We start from the raw sequence: 25339 nt of genomic DNA, 5'->3' as shown, positions 1-25339 counted from the left end.
ATCAACTTCCAAAATAACCCTTCTTAATATTTATTGAAGTTGTATTGTGCTTATAAATTCATTTGGGAGAGAGGACATCTTTGCAACATTGTATTTTGAATTTAGTTAGGATATATTTATATCCCTCAGTCAAGTTCAGTAGTTTTTGTTTGTTTGTTTTTAGATAACCAGATAACCTCTGATTGATTTCTTTTCAAGTTTTTTCTTAGTTATGTTTTTTGTGTGCACTTTCAAATGTGATTTTATTATATTTTTGTATGGATTATTTCTAATTCATATAGACACAATTATTTTCTTATGTATTTTTATATTTGTCTACCTTAATATGCTTTCTCCATAGGTTATTTTAGGTTTTTTGAGATCATTGTATCATCTAAAATATAAGTTTTTCCTATTATATGCCAATATTTTTCTTGTCATATATGTTACAGTTCGCAAATTCTTTAAAAATAATGCTCGTAGATATTTTGATCATTACTGTAATGTAATTGTCTCCAGAGATTTACAATAATATGTAACATTGAAAGTTAAGTCTAAGTAGTGATTCTTACTCACATAGCTGAATTACTAGGGATGTCTGATTTTAATTTCCCCAAAACCTTGGGAGTCCCTGGGGACGTGGTGGGTAGTGTTTATGGGAAATAAATGTAGGAAATAGGAATATATGCATAAGTCTGCTTGCTTGTTATGTTTTTAAGAGTGGAGCCGTGATCAGAATGTGTGTTTCTTTCACTTCAGAACTTTTAGCAAGCAGCCAAAGTAGATAGTTGGATTGGTGACTCTATACAGGTTGCTAGGTAAACAGTGGTGCTTATTAATCTATACAAACTAATCATTGGGCATAGAGAGATAAAATACAGATATTTACTAAAAACTAACTATGGGCCAGACATTACAGTAGATAACATAACTGTCACCAAATATTTGGAAGGTAAGTGTTGACATGTATTTTCTTTATTAATTCCTTCCCTTATATGCACACACACTCCTGAGAATTAGATACTCTTCTCTTTTCACAAAAAAACCTAACCAACCAGACAGAGTAACGTATACATTTACTTAGCTATTAATGCTAGAATTTGGGTTCAAAGTTTTCATTTTTATTTACAGTGATTTTCACTGTAAGGTAAGGATCCTGGCACTGCACCACAGTTGACTTATGATAACTAGAATATATACAGTGCTATGGTAATATCTAAGAGAAAGGAAAGAATTTCAGCTGAGGAAATTTAAGAAGGCTTTCTGTATACGATTTAGGATGCTAAAAATGATTTCAGCAGTGGATATTGGTGGATCAAAACTAAGGACATACTTCTTTTTTAATCATGATAACTTTAGAATTTCATTAGCATACATTTAGATCAAGAGAATAAGGTTGTGTTTGAGAAGTCCTTATAGCATTTGTAAAATCTGATAAATAAACTCAGCCTGATAGATTTCTGTAAACTTCCCTTCCCTTATAAATTTCTAAAACACTTAAACTGATTTGTTTCAAAAGCTGTTATACTAAGTAGTGAACCTGCTATAATTGTATGGTAAATTCAAGGCATTAACTGCTGTGTATCTGAGTCCAAAGATTCAGAAAAATGTGTGTGTGTGTGTGTGTGTGTGTGTGTGTGTGTGTGTGTGTGTTCTCATTTACCATTAGTTTCTAATTGAATATCCAGTATCCATTTTAGGTCTAAAAAGAATCCTGTAAGCAGTCCCTAATGCCATATGTTATGCATATAATTCTTGTTCCTTTCCTGATGTATGTATTGTGTGTGTGTGTGTGTGTGTGTGTGTGTGTGTGTGTGAGAGAGAGAGAGAGAGAGAGAGAGAGAGAGAGAGAGAGAGAAGAGAATAGACATAGGTGAAAGAATTTAGGCTGCATGACTGGTGGCACATTTAAATTATCTTATTTAATTCTGGATAATAAAATTCAAGAGTAATATTGATAAACATTGGTGCATGGAGAGGATTCCCTTAGTTATTGGATGAAAATAAAACCTTGCCATATGAGCAGTTTAACAAAGTTCGCATTTTATACTTCAAGAACATGAGAATCAGGGAGACAACATAGCTGTCTCAAGCATCCGAAAAACCAACAATGTAGCGGAAGAAAAACACGGATTCTGTGTGGCCCAGCAAGGCACGTGAAAACCGAAGGATAGAAATTACAGTGGAGAAAGAGAGGAATGCTGGGAACACCCTCGGCGGAAGAATGCGGGGAACGCTCGTCCGAGAGAGGCATTCTGGGAACACAGAGAAACAAGACCGGAGCGTGCTGCCAGGGAGGAATCCTGGGAATATGATTTAAAAGAGGGGGACGCCCGGAACCTACGTCCGAGGAAGAGGCGGATGCCTCAACGCTGCATCAGAGAGGGAAACCAAAAACCTTCTTTCAGAGACAGACGTGGGGTGGGGGTAGGGTGGATTCCGGAACACTCCCACAGGGATGCCGGGAACCTCCGTCAGAGAGAGGGGGATTCTGGGAACAGCCTCAGAGGAACAGATGCCAGCCACACCCATCAGCGCGTTCTGGGAGCAGGTCGTCAGAAATGCTGGGAACACCTCTCTGGGAGAGGCATGCTGGGATCACGTCGTCCGAGTGAAGAAGGCCGGAAATGTGAGGTAGGAGAACAGGACCCCAGAAAGACCTCTCAGAGAGGGATGTTGGGAACATACATCAGAGAGGAGTGGGGGGAAAAAGTTACCATGAGAAAGAATTTAAAGCTATAACCATCAGATTTGGGGGGGGGGGGGCAGGGAAGATCCGTTGACCTTATCAGGTACTGAGTTTCTTGTTATTAGAGGTACTCGAACAGAACCATGACAATAGCCTGTTGGGAGGAATTCAGTCCTTAGGTGGAAGATGGAATTCCATAATCCATGATGTCCTCTCACATTGCATCTATGATTGTAAAAAAATAAAAATCTGTTCATGATCAATTTCCTCCTTTCCAAGATGACAATTTCTATCATGCTCAGCACTGACTCAAACCTTGAGGCTTTTGCAACCAGAACCAACACCTTTTTCAAAATTCAGAGATTTTCTTCCCACTTTTATCCCCTTAGCTAACATAACTTCCTGTTTAGAAGAAGGCAGTGGGGAAGGGGGGGAGCCCAAAGGTATCATACACATCAAAGAGCTCTTGAAATATAACATTTTGATGAGTTAAGAAGTAAAGCAGTAAGAAATAAGTATAGATTAAATGTCTCTTAAAAAAATGGGTGTTAAAAATTGATGGAACAGCACCTGGCAAACCACACTGGAGATTTTGCCAAGCCCCCAATATTTGAAATATTCTTTGTTACACTTGACAAAGTCAACCCCGCTGAGTGTCTCAAAAGTTATTGCCACTACAGGTTGGCAAAGCAATCCATAAATACACGGTCCAAGTTTTCAAACAGTTTCTTCAGTTCAGAAACAAAATACAGTCCAAATCCTCAGTGAATGAGAATTTCATGGGCCTCTTCCAATTGGGAGAAATAAATTTGGAAAAACACAGCTATTAAAAATAGCATCAGTGATGTAATTATTGTTCTTCTGATGAATGAAAACCAGTTTTCATGGTATGTTGTTGTGTACTTGGTGGTGGTGTTTTACTGCAAGGGATTGTATTATTTTGTATATGTGGTTCTTTCTGAAATCACAGCATTACCATTATGGACACTATCTTCTTCCTTCCATCCTTGACCATCTTGTCTCCTCTCTCCTTTCTTGCACCTTCTGTGCTCTCCTTGCCCTATCAACTGACCCCTCTCCTATATGCCAGAGTGTCTCATCCAGGAGATGCACCTATTTTTCCCTTTTATTCTTTTCCTTTTTTGTTGCCTGAATCACAGAAGGATGACAGTAGGATATTCAGCAGCCATACTGTATTGTGAAGTGAACTTAAGGATGGAAGCCAAGCACTGAGAACGGTGATTGGTGACTATGGAGCCACCGTACCAGTCCTAGACTGACCCTTTCAAACTCCTTTTATTTGGGAAAGATACATAAATATTTCTTCATTTAATCTACTGTTGATTTTTCAGTTATATGTAGCCATATTTTATCCTGTGCATCTAACTGGTGTATCCGTGGGATCAGAGAATGAACTATAGACAATCCCTGCTTGTTTCTCAACCTCAGCCCACTAACTTATACTCTGGAAATCATTCATTGATTCTAGGAAACAAGTAACATTCTCATTTATCTGTTCTCTCTTATCACCTCTGTGACATTTACAGAAGTATTGTGATTATTAGATTATTTGTCTCACTCTTTCATTTACTATATAGGACTGGTGTGCCCAAAGAACAAAGTGACAGAGGGCCTGGAATGCAGGAGAAAATCAATATATGCTGAATTAAGTTATTAATACAAAAGTCTAAGAAAGTAGGCAACCCAGTAGTCTGTAATAGGAAAACATGGTAGCCAATAATGTGGCTTACTCACAGTGCTGACAAGACAGCGCCCGGGATGAGAACAAAAGGTGAGGAGGGAGAACCAGGAAATCAAGGGGCTACCAAGGCATCTCTTAGACAAGTAGAAAGAAACCGAGGCATTGTGGCGCACATGTGCATAGACACCTGCTTACAGGACCAAGACGGCAGCACACTCACGGCAGTCTGTGCAGAATGTTATACAGAATTGGTGCAGCCTTAGTTGGTGATTCTTTAATTCCTTCAAGGGTAAGAATGTTGGGATGTGACTGGCACAAAAGGGGGGCATTGAAAATAAAAATACCGAAATATTTTCTTAGCATTCTTAGCTCTAATCTCACTCTGCTTGCAGCAATGATAAAGTGGTAACAGAACATTCCTTTCTAGTCCATTGCCTAAGTTATCAGGGCCAGAATTCTTCTGTATGGTTCTATAAATATTAGGGTACTTCAGAATTTCCCCCTAATTCCTTTTCACCCTCCTTCTATAGACATGCTGTATACAATCCCATATATCCCATGACATCAGTTACCATCCAGATCACGTTAAATGAATGCTACAAATATGCCTCCATTCCCACTTCTCTCTAGACGCATGCCAAACCTCTAATCAATAAACACATTTTTTCCACTATGAAGGAATTTTCCCTCAAAGTCTGTTTTCAACTCAGGACTCTAGAAAAATGCTACCATATTCCAGAGTAGACACAGAAGATAAAACCCTTTGCCATTCCTGTGCCTTATATAGAATGCCACCAAACAGGCATCTTCACTAGATCCCTTTCCTGAGCTTCACACACATAGATAGAACTGCTTGTGTGCTCCAAGTGAATGTCTGAAACGGAATTCAGTCTTTCCCCTCTCACCCAACCTTCTCCTCATATGTTTCCTCTCTTGCCACTGCAAAGGCTATCACCATCCTTTCAGTTATGTCCTAGCAGAAATCTCAGAATTAACTTTGGCTTATCTGTTCCCCTCAACCCCACCTATTATCAGCTATAGAATCTTGTCATTTCTACCTTTTACATATGTAGTCTTTTCCCTACTCTTGTGTTACTACCCTCATTCAGGGCTCCATGATTGCTTATCTAAATCAATAAAGTGGACTTGAATTTTTGTTTTTTTCCAATGCATTCTCCATATTGAAGCCAGAGTAGTATTTCTAAAATACTTTTCTCTGCTTTTTATTCTGTAAAATTTTCCCACTGACCTTAAGATAAATTCCAACTCCATAGTAATGTTTATGAGTATCTTTATGATCTTCTCTCTCTGCACTTCCTCCAACCTTCCCATCCTCACCCAACGCTATGATCCAGAGCCTTCTAATATTTTGTGTGTGCTTTTCCTTCTCCTGGCTAACTCTTCTTTGATGCATAATTTGTATGTCATAGAACACTTGAAATCTACATGCTCTTCATTAATTTATTTAACAAACACATTTTGACGTATATCATATGCCCAGGTATTGTGCTGGTAAGCAAGAATAAGAAAAATACTATTCTTGTATGCACACAACTATTAATCTGCTTAAGAGGCCTATAGTAACCAATAATTGTACAAATACCTACTTATAATAACTAAATATATACACTCCCTTACATAGAGAAAGGGAATAAGTGGATCTTGACTCTGTGTGTGTGAGCGTGTGTGAAACCCCTAAAAAGACCCGTGATCTTTGTGTACAGAGCTCAGGGGAAGGGATGGAACATCCCTTGTTTTGTTTTGTTTTGTTTGTTTATTTATTTATTTATTTATTTATTTATTTATTTATTTATTTATTTTTTCCTAAGGAACTGAGGGCTTTGGTGGGGAAGGAATGGGACTAAATATCATTTTCCTCTCTTTGAGAATTAAAATTCAAGAAACTTGTCAGAGTTCACTGGGTGAAACTGCCTAATGTTCACTGGAAGGGAAAGACCTTAAAGGGGAACTCAACAGTGAGGGAACAGAATCTAGGCTGTTCACCTGGACTCAGAATTCATGAGGCTGTACTAATTCTGAAATAACATATACAGGAAGCTTGAAGCCTTGTGTGCCCAGCCCTTTTGTCATCAAGCCTGGGTTTTGGGCAACATGAGTGTAATCTTGTAGCTCATTTATGGGCTAAATGAAACCTGAGTCATAGGAACTTAACCACAGCCCTCTGTGTGTGACCCATGTTTAAAAACGATACCAGCTGGCACAACCAAATTCATACTGTAAGTGTACTACTAGGTAGGACATGCCAGTTGACTCTCCTTTTAAGCCTGGCCTTTGGAATTCCTCCTTGGACTGAGTAACCCTGGGGTGCCTGGGTGATTCAGAAATAAGAGGTCTCAAGAAAACGGCAGTTCCACAAAGAAAAGCATGTGAAAAAATAATTGTGATATTATGGTTTTTGTATTTCAAATTCGTGAAGTATATTATGTCAATTACTGTATGAATTATGAAATTTCTTATATAAAGAAAGTTACAAAGAACCACAGGCTAGTATATTTTTTCCTTCAGGAACTGGGAGACCAGAGATGTGCTTGAGCAGGGCATTGTTGTGATTAGACATGCATATAAGATGTGGAATAGATCCTGTGCATAGGATGAATTTGCAAGGGACGAGACATCTGGGAATACCCAGCATTGAAATAAATAGGGGATGGTTATTTCTCTAGTCTCCAGGTAAGATGGTTTGCAATAGTCTACTACCCTATTAAAAAAAATCACGTGCTCTCTCTGAAGAACATCTAATGTATAATGTAGTCATACAGAAAAAGAAAATAAAGCAAACAAATGAACAAACAGAAACAGAATAGAACCAAAGTAAACTTTGTATGACTCACACAAATAAGAGAATCCCTCTACTTCCCTCTGCTCTCACTCAGTTTCAAATAGAAGAGCTGTGAGGAAGCTTGTCCACACTTAACAGCAGCTATCAATGAATATAAACTTAAAGACTGATCGAATTCAACAAAACCTCCACGGTCATATATTTCAAGTCTCTCATTTGCAAAATGAGAGACTCAAATGAGAGATTCACATTCTGGGAGGAAAAGTGGCAGATCTCGAACCAGAACCCCAATCTTTTGATTTTGATTTATTGAGAATCCATTGATTTTGAAGGGGCAGGGTGTCCGAGAGTGAACCTTTACAGACCATGAAAGGAGAAAGTGCTGATCTTTTGCTTTTACAGGGGCCAGGCTCTATAGACTGTAATTGGGCAGATCTGGAACTGCTCTCAATTTCTCTGCTGCTACTGAAAGGGTAGCAGGGCTCCTCTGTTGACACTGATGATCAGGATCCTAGCAGAGGGCAGCAAGAGGTGCTTCTCTGCCCTCTCCTGAGACAAAGCATAACATGACTTCCTGGGCACAGAGAAAAAAAATCCAGCTCATTTAAAAAAAAAAGAAAGTTTTCTCTGACATTTTGCTCCCCGCCTTGCACGTTTCCCCTCTTGTCTTCATTTCTCAGTCTGACCCTCTCATCTCACCTTTGCCCGGAGGGTCAACATAACTCCATGGTTGACACTGATTTTTCTAACAGCAGCAATTTTAACCCAGTAAAAGTATCCCCAAAGCACAAAAGGTATCAAATTAAAGTGCCTCTCCAACAACTTGATACTGTGACTAATTCGCAAAGGCATAAAGCCAGGGAGGAACGTGTTGTTTTGTTCTTGGCTTTTGCAACCATGTATATGTTCATCTGCCCTTGTCTCACCTTTTAGTTTTTACGAATAATCCCTTTTAAAATGTGGTGTTTCTGAATTAAATATTCACATCAATATATCATTCCATAGTAATATTTTCATATTTTGCTCCTATAATTATCTTTCTAGATTATGGCATAGAAGTTCAAATGCATTCAAAGATCTACCTGTCTGTTATAATTTATTTGTTATTCCTTAAATTTATCATGGAAAGTTCCAAACACAATAAGAAGTACAAAGAATATTAAAATTAATAACCATGAGCACTTCACCTATGTTCAATTTTTATCTCTTATCCAATACTATTTTATCTATACTACTTTCCCTCATCCCATATTCTTTTAAAGCAAGTCCCACATATTATTTATGCTTTTATCTGCAAATATTTCAGTAAGCATATCTAAAAGGTATGGAAAATAAATAAAATCAGACATCTATGCTACCTAAAAATAAAAAAAAATAAAAAAATAAAAATAAAAATAAAAATAAAAATAAATCAGACATCTATGCTACTTAAAACAATTAGTAAGTACTTCCTATCATGTATGTCAATTATCTTAATAAATATTTAAAATTTTATTTAATGTGGATTCAAGACAGGAATATTCACTGTGATAGTTGATGTGTCTTCAGTTCTCTTCTAACCTGTAGATTGCTCCTACATTTTTTTTCATTGAAAATTATTTAAAAAACTGAATCTTTGGGCTGCAGATTGTCCCACAGTCTGAATTTTAATGATTATTTTTCCCATAGCAGTGTTTCATATTTTATTTATCTTCTTCATTTTCTAAAAATTAAGGTTTCATCAAGAGATTTAATTAGATTTAAGTTTGATCTTTTTGAAAATAGTATTTGTTTAGGTAGTATAACATACTTATACCAGGAAGTATGTAATACCTGGTTGTCTTTATTTTTAGTACTGTATTTTCTTCTCTAATATTGACTTTTCCGCAATCTAGATTATTTAACTTGTATCAATTAACATTAAAAACTCTTATGATGAACCTTAACTACTGTTTTTACACAACAGATTATATTGTTAAAACTGTCCTCTTATGCAACTACCAAAGGGGTGTAAATGATGGAGAATAGAGAAGTAGAACTGATAAGGGAGGCAATGGATTAAGTATCTTGAAGAAATTAATTGATATTTCAAATCCTAACTCTCAAGAAATAAATATGAAACTATAAAGGGTAATTCCGGGTTGGCCCACTGTATAGACCATGCCCATTGATCTAATCATAGTTCCAGCTCCTGCTTCAATTGCATCCCAAAGAGAAAATGGCTCTGTGTTGATGTCAAAGATAGAAGTACCCAATAATGTATATTTTTGAATACCTGGGTGGCTTAGTTGGTTAAGCATCCAACTTCTGCTCAGGTCATGATCTCGTGGTTCATGAGTTTGACGCCCCATTTGGTCTCTGTGCTGACAGCTCAGAGCCTGGAACAGGCTTCACATTCTGTCTCCCTCTCTCTCTACCCCTCCCCCACTCATGCTCTGTCTGTATTTCTCTCTTAAAAATAAAAATAAGCATTAAAAATTTTAAAAATTCATTTGCATCTCCATCTTGAGTCTAAACACCATAGATATTCCTTAGCTCTGAGGCATAAAAGTTGTTGAGTAGCATCTGGGTGGCGCAATCTGTTAAGCATCTGACTCTTGATTTCGGCTTCAGTCAGGGTCTCATGGTTCCTGAGATCGAACCCCACATCAGGGATTGACATTCTCACTCTCCCTCTATCTCTCTCAAAATAAATAAATATTTAAAAAAATAGTTGATCACTAAATCATAAATAGGAATTACATATAAATCGCTGCTGTTAAGTTTTTTTTTTTTTCTGCTGCTCACTTAAGTAAATTTACAGAACTTTTTTATATCTGATATATAAAAGTAAATCAGACAAAAAGCAGAGGTAGAAAAATAAATTACATCTACTGCAAACACTGTGTAGTTGTGTGCCTGAACCATTCATTTCACTTCCCTGGCCCACTACCTTTGTATAAAAACTATAATAATTCTTTTCCTACATAGTTTGAGAATGAGACAATGAAACATATTTTAATGAAAATTGCATGAAATTTCTAGGTGGCATCATTAATATGACAAATAATTCATAGACTACTGAATGCTGTAACAAGAATACATTTTAATAGCAGATTATTTTAACAGTGAAGAAATTAAAGTTTAAATTAAATTAGATGTCCAAGGTCTTATTGCTAGTTTCTGAAATGTAAATTTTGCCCTCTTCTATTTATAACTTATAAATATTGAGTTGCAACTATGTCCCCACAATCTAGAACATCTAATGAAACTTATCTGCAAACATTATAAAATTCTAAAGAACTATAATAGAATATATACAGACACAGCTATCTCTTAAAATGACTCTCATGACTATTACCAAGGCTGAAAAAAGACAAGAGAAATAGTGACAGCTAGCAATGAGTATGTCTCTCTTCATCCATTATAATCCCTTAGTGAGGAAAAAAGATGGGAACCGATCCGGTGATACATATTTTCCCATCAACAAAATAGTATATGTAACTATATTGTTATCCTTGATTTGTGGGTTTAATTTAGCTCTTTAACAACTGGAATATTCCTTGTATTTTTGCTGATTTGTTTTTGGCTTTTCTTTTTTGTCCAGCTTCTTGGATTCACATTTATGGCTTAAAATATCCCATTCGAATATTAGTAAAGGTATCATTTATTGGCTACCTATGTGTCTGCCAAAATACAAATTAAGTGAATGTTGGCTCTACACGAAATATCTAAATGGTCAGCTGTTTTCAATATTGCAAGGTAGTTACCCAGTCACCCCCACTTCCTTCATAAAATACAGCTCTCAATGGGTAAGTGAAGTCTTGCATTAGTATATTACAATCATTTCTTAATGGGATATAAATCTTTTGGTTTTGAAATACCATTTTAAAGTTGTCATTAAAACATGATAGATTACCAGTTCTTAAGACATTTAATGACTCAGTGTGAAATTGACCCAGTTGCCAGGTTGATAAGGGAGCAACCTATTTATATCTCCTTAATGAACATTAAATGTCTTTCTGGAGTGATGAAGTAGGGGATAGTAATACAAGAGGTCTGAAGATGGCAAAGGAAACGGGGCATTCTTGTAAGGGTCACCCCCTCCTCTGGGCTCCCACGGCTTTGTGTGCCACAAGTAGGACCTAGTACCTTGATCATCTATTCCAGGAAAGGTAATTTATACCAGAGAATAGGTAAAATATCTCTAATTTCAAGTAGGTTACACCAGCCTACCATTACCATAATATGAAACCTAGGTAATATTTTTAAATATTTTCCCCTTATTCCTATATACAATGAAACATTAAGTTCTGTCCATACTACTTCCATGATATTCCTTATATATTTTTTCTTTCAATTCTCACTGCCACCTGCCACAAAGCAGTTATTTAGCTCTGCTCTGTACCTTTACTGCAATCTTCTTTTTAACTAGTCTAATTCCTATCTCTCCCATCCCATCCATTTTAAATAAAACAGCCTGATATATCTAATGCCTGATATTGACATTGGTCGCATCAATCCTTGCATAAAAACTTTATATTAATTCCTCACTGTCTAAAGAGGAAAATCCAAATTCTTGACAATGCATTTGAAGTGATTATACTTTTCTAGCCTCATTTCTCTCCATCTTCTTACATACTCTAAGATCTAGATCAGTGTATAAAACTGTTTGCAGTTATTGTTCAAACATGCTTGAGGAATATGCAATTTCCATCTGTAGTGGTGGCTAACCAAGATGGTGATTCACTAACAGAGAGGGATGGGCAAAGAGGATCAGATCCGTTTCTCAAGAGGTGTATCCCTTCTTCATATCTTACAGGTTCTGCTTTCCTCTTCTATACTTCTCCCTTTCTTCAAATTTTCTCTATCCCTGCAATATACAATGATCTTCCCTCCATTTCTTTCCATCCAAATGTGGGACTCACCTTCAATGTTCCATTAAAATAAATATAAAATACAAATTGCTTAAAATTTAATTTTTAAACTGTGTTATAAATCATATTCCTGAAAATTTTAATAGAGAACACTGGTTGTTCACCAAAATCTGCTCCCTATTTTGGGGCCTCATCTAGGAGGCATTTTCCAGCATTTAGGCCTAGCCTCATGACTAAGTATCTTTAAGGAAGGTAAACAGATAATGCTATATGCCATTTACAAATCTATAAAAGCTTTTAGGTGTGTTCCTCTTTAAATACTCTTTCTGTGTTCTTTCTTGTCTGCTAGGAAAATGACAATGGCAGAGCCACCAGATAGAAGGAGTTAGGGGATCAGTATTAGTATCAGGAAGGTTTCTCCAGAGAAACAGAATAAGTAGGACATGAATATATATAATCATATATATGTGTATATATCATATATATGTGTTGACATATATATGGAAATGAAAAATATATAAAGATATTTATTTCGAGGGATTGACTCATGTGATTGTGGGGCTTGACAAGTCTGAAAGTAGTAGGGTAGGTCTGGAGGCTATAAACTTAGGCAGGATCTGATGCTATAGTCTTGAGGCCGAATTCCTTTCCCATTGGGGAAACCTAATTTGTCCTTAAGGCCTTTGCACTTTTAAATGAAATGTACTTACATTATGGAATATAATCTCCTTTATTTAAAGTCAACTGATTGTGGATGTTAATCACATCTACAAAGTACCTTCACAACAGCGCTTAGAATAATGTTTGATTGAATAACTGGGTACTATAGCCTAAGCTGGCATAAAACTATCACCAGGTTCCTACCCCTGTGTAGAAATAAGCTCCCTTGATAATCTGAGCACACACATAGAAACGTTATGTGAGCAAGAACTAAAAGTTTATTGTTAACACCACTGAAATTTTGAGATTTGTTACCTTGGCTAAGCCTACCCCAAATAATATACAAAACATTGCTAAATATAGATCTTTCCAGGACTATGTCCAAGAATAGAAAAAACAAACTTGTAATTAAACATTAAATATTGATATGCTAGTATATTTTACTCTGAGCTTAAAGTTGTTTATTTAGCAAATTAAACACTTGTTAAAATGTGGGTGATACTTTAATTTGGCCAAGATGGACACATTTTTCAAGATGGCACTATTTAAAGGTGAATATCTACCAACCTTCATTCTGGATTGTTACCTCTTTGAAATTAGTGGTGTGAATTTTACTGAGGTTTAAAAAATGTTGTGATTTTGGATTAAATGTTTCCAGAAGGGAGATTGCTATTAGCTTGGCTCTAAGCTCTTGCTGTAGTTCTCAAGCAGTTAAAGGGGCAAAGATGTTTTAATCATGTGGTTTTAGGATGTAAACCTCAAAATTGTTTGGACAATTGCTGGCCTGATTTGGTTGATACTCAGCCAAAATCCATGAGCCCATATTCACTGGTATTAACTGTATTTACTATTATCAGAATGAAACTCAAATCATTCAGTGTGTAGCCCTAATAATAATCCTATATGACTAGGGGCTGCTTCTTCAACATTATTTCCACCTAATTTATAATCAAGATGTTCAATTAATAATTTCAGCACTTTATGCAGTGTTAAGTCAGCTGAAAAATATGTGATTTTTCCACTTTTCATTTTTCACAATGCTGAGGAATGCATAATAACCTGACAAAGTGGGGATGCCAGGAAAGCAACAATTATTAACAGACTAATGGGAAAAGGAAAGGATTTTAAAAAGAAAAACTGAAAAGTTGATTGAGTTGTGTAAAAATGCAAAGGCACAAAACTATTGCAAAAATAAAGCAGCTATATCTACTATACTTTTTCTTTAGTTATTAACGATTCCTTCAAAAAAGAAAATTGATCCAGAAATAGGAAAGACAGTCACTCCTTTGAGTGCTTTCTCCACAGCTGCTGCCAGAGGGAGGTCTACTGAAATCCATACAGTTGTTTTGATTTTGTCCATGTTTATTTGGACTATTGTTGTTTGTTTCTCCATCCCCCTTTTGAGTGCTATCTTCTCTTTTTTTTATATATAAACTTATTGTCAAATTGGTTTCCATACAACACCCAGTGCTCATCCCAACAGGTGCCCTCCTCACTGCCCATCATCCACCCTCCCCTCCCTCCAACCCTCCATCAACCCTCAGTTTATTCTCAGCTTTTAAGAGTCTCTTATGGTTTGGCTCTCTCCCTCTCTAACTTTTTTTTTTCCCTTCCCCTCCCTGATGGTCTTCTGTTAAGTTTCTCAGGATCCACATAAGAGTGAAAACATATGGTATCTGTCTTTCTCTGTATGACTTATTTCACTTAGCATAACACTTTCCAGTTCCATCCACATTGCTGCAAAAGGCCATATTTCATTCTTTCTCACTGCCAAGTAGTATTCCATTGTGTATATAAACCACAATTTCTTTATCCATTCATCAATTGATGGACATTTAGGCTCTTTCTATAATTTGGCTATTGTTGAAAGTGCTGCTATAAACATTAGGGTACAAGTGCCCCTATGCATCAGCACTCCTGTATCCCTTGGATAAATTCCTAGCAGTGCTATTGCTGGGTCATAGGGTAGATCTATTTTAAATTTTTTTGAGGAACCTCCACACTGTTTTCCAGAGCGGCTGCACCAGTTTGCATTCCCACCAACAGTGCAAGAGGGTTCCCATTTCTCCACATCCTCGCCAGCATCTATAGTCTCCTGATTTGTTCATTTTAGCCTGAGTGCTATTTTCTATATTATTAAGTTAACCAATTAACAAGTATTAATCCAGGAATTATTCATTATTAATTTGAATAATATTTGTGTAAAATATTTCTGTCAGTGCTAAAGTGATAAAAAGAGAAGATATAACAAATAATTTAATAATGGTCACCATTTCACTATGGTAAGTGCTTTATATGTACTCACTTCATTGAATTCTCACAATCCTATGAGGTAAATGCAAACAAAACTGTATAAAGTTAAGATTTAGAAAAAGTTACATTTTGGGGTATCTGGGTGACTCAGTGGGTTAAACAGCCAAACTTGATTTCAGCTTAGGTCATCATCTCACTGTTTATGAGATCGAGCTCCACGTTGGGCTCTGTGTTGACAGATTTCTGGATTGCTCTCTCTCCCTCTCTCTCTCTGCTCCTCCTCTGCTTCTGTGCACACTTCATGTTCTCTCTCTGTCCCTCAAAATAAATAAACATTAAAAAAAGTTACACGTCAGCTGTGTTTTAAACATGAGTGTATGGGAGAACCACCTTTTAAATGGATAATAATTATTCTTAAAAGCAGTGATTAGTTTAGTTTGACTGAAGGGTGTGGTCAGTGTACAGAGTTTTAAGAGATAAACATGGAAGAGAACTTGAGGGCTGTGTACTACATATACTACTACAATAAGCCTATACAAATAAATACTTGGCTCAAAAAAATATGCAAACCTCACAGTTAGATCTTTCAACAACTGAATCATTTAAGTTAAAGTGATACACAGCCGCCATGTTGGCATTTAAGGGAGAGTAAATAAGACTTATTCTAACATTTACCATTTATATTATATTGGGAATACATTTCCATTTTCCTAGTATAATTAATGAGTGTCCTTGCAAGAATAAAACACACAGGCATCCCCCTTAAGGGAATCATTCTTGTCCAGGCAGGCCTAGATGAAGCACCATCTGTGAGTGAGCGTCTGGAGTTGGGAGTGAGGGCTGGAGGGGCAGGTAGAGAGGAAACTCGAGGGCACCAGGCACTTGAGAGAGGGGTGGTAATAATGAAATAAAGGTCATTGGAAAAAGTAGACATGGCATAAAAAATTTACCTGGTCACAGTATATTCAGGGTCTGTTCTGTTTTCTTGTAGACATCAAGGTTGTGTCGGAAGAAGGAGACCACTTTAAAAAGAGGACTAAATTAGGAACAGTATTCTAACTTCACATCTCTATAGCCTTGTCTGGGAGATTCAGAAATTATTTCACTATCCTGATCTAGGCTTAGAGCAGTGTTAGATAAACTGCTTCTGAGGCATAGCCACTACTTGAACAAAACATGAACAAGCAGGTGAGAGAAGGGCACATGATCACCAGAGATAAAAACTTGCTTGCTTTCAATTTTTTTATTTTTCTTTTGAAAGGGAGAATTTTTAGAAATGCTTGAGTTCAGGAAAGTGACATATGCAAATGAGCAGAAGAAACTTTTGGAGAACGTTATCCCAACTCTCCATTTATTTTTATATTGAAGATAATTTTATATTTATTTATAAATGTGGAAACTGAGGTCCACACAAGCTTAGTGACTTGCAAGAAGTGGCAGCAAATTAGTAACCATGTTTTCAAACAAATATCCCACTAGGCTACACTGCCTCTAAAATCAATCCAAAGAAAGAATTTTGCTTTTTTCCTAAAGATACAAGGACAACATGAAGATTTTATGTTAAAGCTATAAAAGTTTCTGTTGATGCTACATCGACTTTGTACATGATTGGCTCTTACTGATGAGGCAGGAAATTCATGATGGAAATTAATTCCGTTGATATCTAAGAAGCCAGACACTCCTTGCAAAGTAAAACAAGAGATACCATTGATTCTGTTGAATATTTTCCAATGCCTAATGTAGTGAGAAGTCTAAATCTTGAGAAGGTAATGCTATAGATTTTTTTGTTAAATAGAAAAAAATTAATTTTTTTTAATACACAACTCCTGAAGTGAAATTACTTTTTATGTAAACTCAGCCAAGCTGTTTGGAATTAGTTATTGCAAGATGGCCTCAATCGTTTTCAAGTCAGTTGAGAGTGAACTGTTGTTCCCCTATTAATAATTTCGAGGGGTGCCTGGTTGGCTCAGTCGGTTGAGTGTCCAACTTCAGCTCAAGTCATGATCTCACAGTTTGGGAGTTCGAGCCCTGCCTCGGGCTCTGTGCTCACAGGTCAGAGCCTGGAGCCTGGTTCAGATTCTGTGTCTGCCTCTTTCTCTGCACCTCCCCCGCCCATGCTCTGTCTCTCAAAAATAAATGAACATTAAAAAAATTAAAGAAAATAATTTCTAGTCTGTTAACAGTGTTCAGGAAGACTTGGGACACCTATAACATGATTTGAGGGGTGCCAAATTTTTTTTTACTCTTTCCAAATCCCTTTCCCCTCCATTGTCATCAATGCTTGAGATTGAATCTTTGTACATTTACACTTTGGATCTCAAAGTGTTTCCTCTTCCAGAGTTCGTTTTTGAAATGCAAATACCCACAATGAGCTAATACTTTGAGCTCTTATCAGCTGAAAAGCCTCTGGAATGACTTTAGAGTGAGCCAGAAGCACATAGCCTCCTAAAGATTAAAAAAAAAAAAAGGGAAGGGCACCAAAGGTAGGAAAGGAATGTACTGAAAACTGGGAACTGGGGCCATAACAAATGAACCTCCCAGGAAGCATAATTTTGCCTGAGGCTCATTCTGACCTCAGGAGGGACAATATGGGTTGACAGGGACATTAGTGTTAGAATTTTTCCACGAATGTCCTTCGTGGTATTAAATATCACAAGTACTTTAAATAAATTTCTTCCTCTACAAAAAATATTTAATAATTGCTTACATGATATGCACCTTGACGCATTGAAGGATTATTTAAAATCTTTTGTATTTGGGATAATGACTTCCAAAGCAGTTACCATCCTGTGTTACTCAAATGCAAACACTTTGTCACTATGGGAGTATTAAGTATTAAATATGTAAAAATCATAGGAAGATAGTGATATAACCAAATTTAAGAACCCCAATCTCAGTCTCTAATGATTCCTAGGGCAAATGGGTAGATGCTGTGAATATTTTTTTTAAGTTTATTTATTTATTTTGAGAGAGAGAGGGAGAGCACAAGCAAGGGAGGGGTGACAGAGGGAGAGAGAGAGAATCCCAAGCAGGCTCCACATTGTCAGTGCAGAGTCTGACACCAAGCTTGAACCCACCAACTGTGAGATCATACATGACCTGAGTCGAAAACAAGAGTTGAATGTTGAACCAATTGAGCCACGCAGGCACACTATCCCTGATTTCAATGTGTGTGTGTGTGTGTGTGTGTGTGTGTGTGTGTGTGTGTATATGTAATTTATTTATTTATTATTAATTAACTTTATTTATTTTGAGAGTGCACTCATGCAGTGGCAGAGAGGAGGGTTAGAGAGAATCCCAAGCAGACTGTGTGCTGTCAGCATGGAGCCTGATGCCATCTCAGATCATGACCTGAGCTGAAACAAAGAGTTGGACACTTAACTGACTGAGCCACCCAGGGACCCCTAGATGCCTCAGATTTTAATTGAAATGCTGTATATTTTTTAGTCTTTACTAAGCCAACATATGTGGCTTTTAAAGATTCCACAGAGGTGGGTAATAGATGTATGCCAAGGCAAGCAGAATGATTGAAGCCTCTCATATCCTGCTATATGCCTTGTAGCATCCTGATGTCTGGCTTTTGCCCCACCCCTCAACTGATGGTGGTTTCACAAAGATCTTTGGTGACTTCTTAGTAGGCATGACAGTCAGGCTTAGGGCCTGATTTTGTTCCTGTTTCTTTGTCTTTGGCATGTATACTTCCAACCATCTTCCATTTCTATAAATTTTCTTCTTAGTTCTAATGGCAGGGAAGTATTCTGATATATTTACATCTCTGTTCTTTATCTGCTTTTCCCTATTTTGTTATCTACATATAGATTTGTTCATAATATTTGGATTCTGGGTTTTCCATTCTTATGAGAAATTGTAAAACCTTTAATCCTAAAATTTAAATTAGGAAGGTATTATTTTGTCAATCACCTGAGGTCAAGGAGAAAAATAAATGACTTTTTGCAAGTAATAGAAGAGTAATTTTCAATTGGCAACATGCCATTCAACCTCACAATTACAAACACATTTATAGTGACAAGTAATCCCTAAACTCTCTCTTTTTCTGGGATTTCTTTTCTAGCCACATCTATGAAGCTTCCACCTTGGATGTACTAACAATTTCAAAATTAGGATACCATAAATTTATTTTTCCCCCAATCTCTCTTCAAGAGTCATGATTGCAGTTAATAAAATCATAATTCTTTTCGGGGACCTGGGTGGCTCAGTCAGTTAAGTGTCCGACTTCGGCTCAGGTCATGATCTCACAGTTCGTCAGTTCGAGCCCTACATCAGGCTCTGTGCTGACAGCTCAGAGCCTGGAATCTGCTTTGGATTCTGTGTCTCCCTCTTTCTCTGTCCCTTCCATGCTTATGCTCTGTCTCTCTCTCTCTCAAAAATAAATAAACATTAAAATCATAATTCTTTTCATAAATTTCTTTTCATAATTCTCCATCAGACTCAAACCATTGGAATGTCCTTTTCTTTCTTTGTTTCCCACATTCATTCACTGAATCTTTTCAGTACTTGATTTGTAAGGTTTCTAATATCCATGTTTTCCTCATTACCAGACTACTAGTTCTAGCCCTTAAATATTTGTGTGTAGAGCAATTTTGTGCAAATATTTACTGGACACTTAAAACCTAGATGTGGGAAATTCATTGCTGTGTAGACAGAGATCTTACCCTCTAAGGAGTTGATAGTCTAATAAACTCTGGTTTGATTCCTTTCTGTTTACCCTGTCTCTAATATATTTTGCCTATTACTTCCTTTTTATTTAATTAGTACACCATTTGAAACATGTTTCCTTCATGTTTTGACCACCTTTACTATTAACCTATTTTAGAGAGGTTGACAATTATTTGCGTTTTGAAGACTACAGTTGTGTCCCAGTGTCTCCCTCTAATATTATCACCTGTTTTATTTTTCATAAAATCTACTGTCATTAGACTTTTCCATTACTCTGTCTCTCAAACATGCCACATGTAATTTATCCCCACGGTTCTTGATGACTAGCTTGTCATCATTGATGTGAGCCTAAAATTCTTGCCTCTTCCATGGAGCCTTCCCTTTGTACCCTACACAACCTTAATAGCCTTCCCAGTGATTTTTTTTTCCCATCTTCCATCCCCATCCAACATTGAGCCTTCCGTTCATTTTTTTTTTCTTTCAAACAAGTCACTGTTTCAAAATCTGTACATTTTAATTATTTGTCTTGTTTATGGAGTACCTCCATATTAGGAGGTGAGTTTGAAGAGGTCAGGGACTTTTGCCCATTTTGCTCACTATTAATCATCAGTGCCTGAAATAGATTGTGTCATATATTAGGCACTCAACAAATCCTTTTAGAATGAATGAATGGATTAATTATAGTAATTCAACCTTTCAGATCTTTGATTTTCTAGTATGGAAAATGATTATTTGTTATATATGTTTTATATATGTGTTTTTGTGTGTGTGTGTGCACATGCATGTATACGTATATACATGATTTTTTAATATACATAATGTAAGTAAATCTTTACTTTGGATTTAATTATGTATCATTAAATTAAATGGACTCTTGGCAAAAATCCAAAATCTAGTATCTTATATATAGAATCTAGGGGAGAAGGGGTTAGAGATAAAATTTGTTTTAAATTAGAGCATTTCCTCAGATTAGGGATTCTTAATCTTTTTTGTTGTTCCTGTTCCACTATTGACCCACTAAGATTTTTTAGATTTTCTTTTCCTATTTGCTTTCCTCCCTCATAAAATTTTAAGACCACAGATATACTATTTATGTACTGTTGTCTGTTAAGGGCAATAATTATTGTAGTATCTAAGATTTTTTTTTTCTCATTTTCTCCTCAAAACAATTTTCACTTCTTGGGGGCATTATTGTTTCCGTTGAGAATGTATGACTCAGATAATAAAAGAAATATGTTTTAAAATGAAAGCAAGCATATGTCAACTCCTGTGGTTAATAATGTCCTTATGCTGGGGCACCTAGGTGGTTCAATCAGTTAAGTGTCCGACTTCGGCTCAGGTCATGATCTCGTGGTTCATGAGTTCAAGCCCTGCGTCAGGCTTTTGTGCTGATAGTTGAGAGCCTGGAGCCTGCTCCGTATTCTGTGTCTCCCTCTCTCTCTGCCCCTCCCTGGCTTGCGCTCTGTCTCTGTCTCTCTCTCTCTCTCTCTCAAAAAAAAAAAAAAAATTAAAAACCGTGGTGTTTATGCTATAGACTAACAGTTCTTGTACTTGAGTATGCCACTTAAAGGGTTTGTTAAAACACTATTTTCAGGGCCCCTCTCCCAGAGCTCCTGATTCACTAAGTCTTCACTGGGCCTGAGAACTTGTATTTCTCACAGGTTTCCAAGTGATGCTGATTGCTGCTTAGTGGATCACATTTTGAGAAGCACTGCTGCCAGAAAAAAAAAGTTACTAAATATTACGTTTGAAATATTCTGCTGTTATAATAACTAAAATTTCAAGGTTTAAATAGATTATTAAAAGTCATGGCAAAATCTTTTCCTTCAAGACATTGAAACATTATGCTAGTGAATACACAATGGATATGGGAGATACGAGGATAGAGTGGAGTTTGTTGTCTCTCAGCCCAGTGACTTCATACGTAAAAGATTCTCGTGGTAAAATTTCAGGCCAAGGGGACCTTCCTAGAGACTTTCCACTTAATTCAAGGGTATCAACCTCTTTTGTACATGTAATAGTTACTCTTATTTCCTCTTACCTCCCTAAATAAACTAGGTATTATCTCTCAAAGAAGATTTAGGGGAGTTTGTGTGAATAATGCAAAATTTCATGGTTTCTTCTAAGTGGTATAAACCCTAGGAATGCCAACAGATGACTGTAGATCCAAAATTATTTCGTCTGACTTGGTGGAACGACAAAGGGTCTAGAGAAAGATATGAATTCTAAGGTAAGAGTTTAGATAAACATATAAAGTGAGTCAATATTATATCCAGTTGAATTCTTTCAGTAGTAAATGACATAAAGTCTAAATTCAATTTGCTTAGTCTGGATGAATTTAATCTATCAGTTGTAGGGTGAGTACATGATATATATATAGTTCTTTTTTTAAGGATAGTACCCAGAAGAGAGGTGGATTATAGAAGTTAAAATGGAAATATTTTCAAAGTCCAAACATATCTCCAAAGAATACAAAAAAATCAGTTCCTTTTTGATACTTAACAAGTGCTGTACAACTCAGTCTATCTCAAACTGTGCTTTTGTGTCTAAAAAAGCCAGGCTGCAAATTAGCACTGACTTGCCTTTATTACGCCCAGGGGTATTTAGCCCAGACTAAAATGCATGGTCTTTTACTTGCATGAACACCTTTAAGATGCAAGACAAAGTGAAATTTTAAAAATAGAGCTTCAAAGCCTAAATAACAAAGAAAACAGAAAGCCCATTTGATTTGGCCACTTCTCTATCTTAAGGATCATGCTATTGATCCATTGCACATAGATTAACTCCTATGCACTACCACTCATTGTCTGAGATAATCTTGTATTTGCCTGCACAGCATTCCACCTGGTTTCTTGGATAACAATACCCAGGAAATGAGGGAGGCTGTGGCAAAGCCCTGGATAAAGAGAGACTGCTCTTTGTTTCTCAGACCTCACTGTCTTCTCAGCTTTTCCTCCCTCTGCCTTTCATTTCTGTGTTTGCCAAAGAAAAGAATTAATAGAGTGGAAGTTTTAGATCTGAGGCAGGTTTCATTGGCATGGATGCTTTTTCCCGACCTATTCTCAGCTAAGTGGCAGGTCACTGGGAGACTGTCTATATGCTAAGTTGCTCTTTTGCTGAAGGCTTTTCTGAGAGGGGAATTATTATTTGCCAACTGCTGAAAAGCAGACATTTTATGTGTCCTTACTTTAGAAACCCTTCAAAGCTGTTTATCCCCATGTTGGGATTGAACAACAATTTAAAATGACCAGAAAAATAAGTCACACTCTGAATGTATACAGCAAGTATTCTTCATCTTCTGCTCCTATATTCAGCTTATTTCCAGCCTCCCTCTTCTCTATGCCTGTAGAATGGGCATCACTTCACAGTGTGCTTAGGAGGAGAATGTATTACTATTTTAATCTGTGTCATTAATCTTTAACATATTATTATAGCCATACAGTTCTACCTGAAATGTAGTTAAGAATTCTCATCAGTTACCCCCAAGTCTCTTCCTTAGTACTCTGTGGACTACATTTTTGCAAGTCTTAAGTGAATAGTTAGGTGAGCAAATAAACACAATTATGTCCATACTCTAAATGCAATTTAAACACCTACAGAAGCTGGAAATGAGATTTCTCATGCTCAATTACACAAGGCAGAATTTCACATTTTTCAATAATCTAATGCAAAATTTCAGTGCTTGTCATTGTACAACAATAAATGGCTCCAGATTCCTCTGTCCCCCATACCTTCCGAGTCTCATACCTCATTCTCCTATCAGATTAGTTCACTTAAGATTTAAACTATGTCTTCTTCCTCATCTATTTGAAAGAAAACATGTTTTTTCATTTTACTCAAGACTCAAGCTTGTACAAATTCTTGGATGGAAAGGAATATTTTCATTCATGTTTTTGTTTGATCTATTTATATGTATTTTTCTTCAGTATAAATCTATATTCATGGATAAATATTATTTATATATACATAGATTAATGCATTCATGTCAATCGATATTTATACTTATAGGTGATGTGTATCCTTAAGTATTATTTATACACACACAGGTGTATATAGAAACACATGGTATATTCCTATGTGTGCACACTTATTCTTGTGAAATAATTAGAATATGGTGCTAAATCGCTTTTATTTCTTAGTGGGATATTTTAAACTAAGATATAGTCAGGTAAATGGCAGGGTTAAATTTGTAGTTTCAATTTGAGATTTTTAGATGTCTTCAAATTTATGAACTAATCAGCCAGAGATGTCTGTTAGGATCAGAAATTAACATCATTGTTATCTAGAGAGTATAATGAATTAAACTCACATGGGAACATTTTGAAACTCAAATGAGGCCCTGAAGTATGTGCTGATCCTCTATCCTCTTCATCGCCACCTCCCCTCAGGCCTTCTTCCACCTCCTTCTAAACCACTGACAATACCTTCTAAGTAGTCTGCTTCTTGGCCACATCTTGAAATTTCAGTTTTTTCTATGAAGAATACAGTAAAGGGGCATCTGGGTGGCTCAGTTGGTTGAATGTCTGACTTCGACTCAGATCATGATCTCGTGGTTTGTGAATTCGAGCCCCATGTTGGGCTCTGTGCTGACAGCTTGGAGCCTGGAGCCTACTTCTGGTTCTGTCTCTCTCTCTCAACAATGAATAAATGTTAAAAAAAAAATGAAAAAAAAAAAAGAGTACAGTAAAACCTGGGTTTGCGAGTAACTTGTGATGCAAGTATTCTACAAGATGAGCAAACATTTCTGATAAATTTTAACTTGATAAACGAGCTATACAAGTAGTGTATATGAGTAGTACATGATGCTGAGTGTCACATGATCACAACCGAGCCAATGGTTCTTGAAATTTGTTTTGATATACAAATGCTTTGGATTACAAGGATGTTTCCAAAACAAATTATGCCCGCAAACCAAGGTTTCACTGTACCCTAGTTATTTTCAATATGCTTAAATTTTATCATGTCACAACTCTATGTAAAAACGCTTTTCTTATGTCCCGGTGTTTGTGGGTAAAGTGAAAACACCTTAATATGTCACATGATGACTTTTTCAAACTGAGTCCACATTTCCCTGGACAGTTGACTTGGTTTACTGTGTACATTCCCTCTTCAGACCGTACTAAAAATTTTAGTTTTCACAGAGAATGCCAGACTTTCATATCTCCCTGACTGGTCACCTCTGTTTAATGGTAGAATTCTGCCACTTTGTATCCTTTCCTAGCTTAGATGACTTTGTGAACTTCCTGATTTCATTTAATACGTTTTTTATAGCAAGCTTTAGATTCATTCATCCAGCCCATATGCATTGAACTCTAGCCTAGAGTTAGAGTAATAGAAAAGATAAAGTCCATGCCCTCAAGATGTTTACATTCTAATGAGAAAAGACATATCATGGTCAAGCAAAAATATAGGAGATACATTCAAATAGTGATAAGTAATAAGGAGGGTGTAGAGCAACCAGGATGGGGGGGAGGGTAGCTACCTTTGATCTACTAGACAGAAAGAGACTTGAGAGATAATGCATTTAAAGTAATATCAGAGTAAGAAGGAGGCAAACCTGCACAATGCCAGGGGAAGAACATTTTGGGTGGGGATGAAGAGGAAGCAAATAAAATGGTCCCAAAATGATCAAGTCAGATATGAGGACATTTTCCAGGTCACATAGGACTTTATAAGCTATGTAATATCTATGAATGAATTTTTTTTTATTTTATTCTAATTGAAATAGTAAGCCACTGGATGGT

General features: G+C 36.5%; 1 long non-coding RNA gene across 3 annotated transcripts in view; it reads left to right on the top strand.

The window, feature by feature from the left end:
* The first annotated feature begins 1883 nt into the window (after positions 1 to 1883).
* The window catches only part of LOC123381405, a 382216-nt gene continuing 358760 nt past the window's right edge, over positions 1884 to 25339 (top strand). For all 3 annotated transcript variants that reach the window (XR_006588315.1, XR_006588314.1, XR_006588313.1), the window contains exon 1: positions 1884 to 2613. This is a non-coding gene — a long non-coding RNA (uncharacterized LOC123381405). The remainder of the gene's footprint in view (positions 2614 to 25339) is intronic.

Source organism: Felis catus, chromosome D3, assembly GCF_018350175.1.
Source record: "Felis catus isolate Fca126 chromosome D3, F.catus_Fca126_mat1.0, whole genome shotgun sequence".
Classification (NCBI taxonomy): Eukaryota; Metazoa; Chordata; class Mammalia; order Carnivora; family Felidae; genus Felis; species Felis catus.
This window is presented reverse-complemented; position numbering and strand designations above follow the sequence as displayed.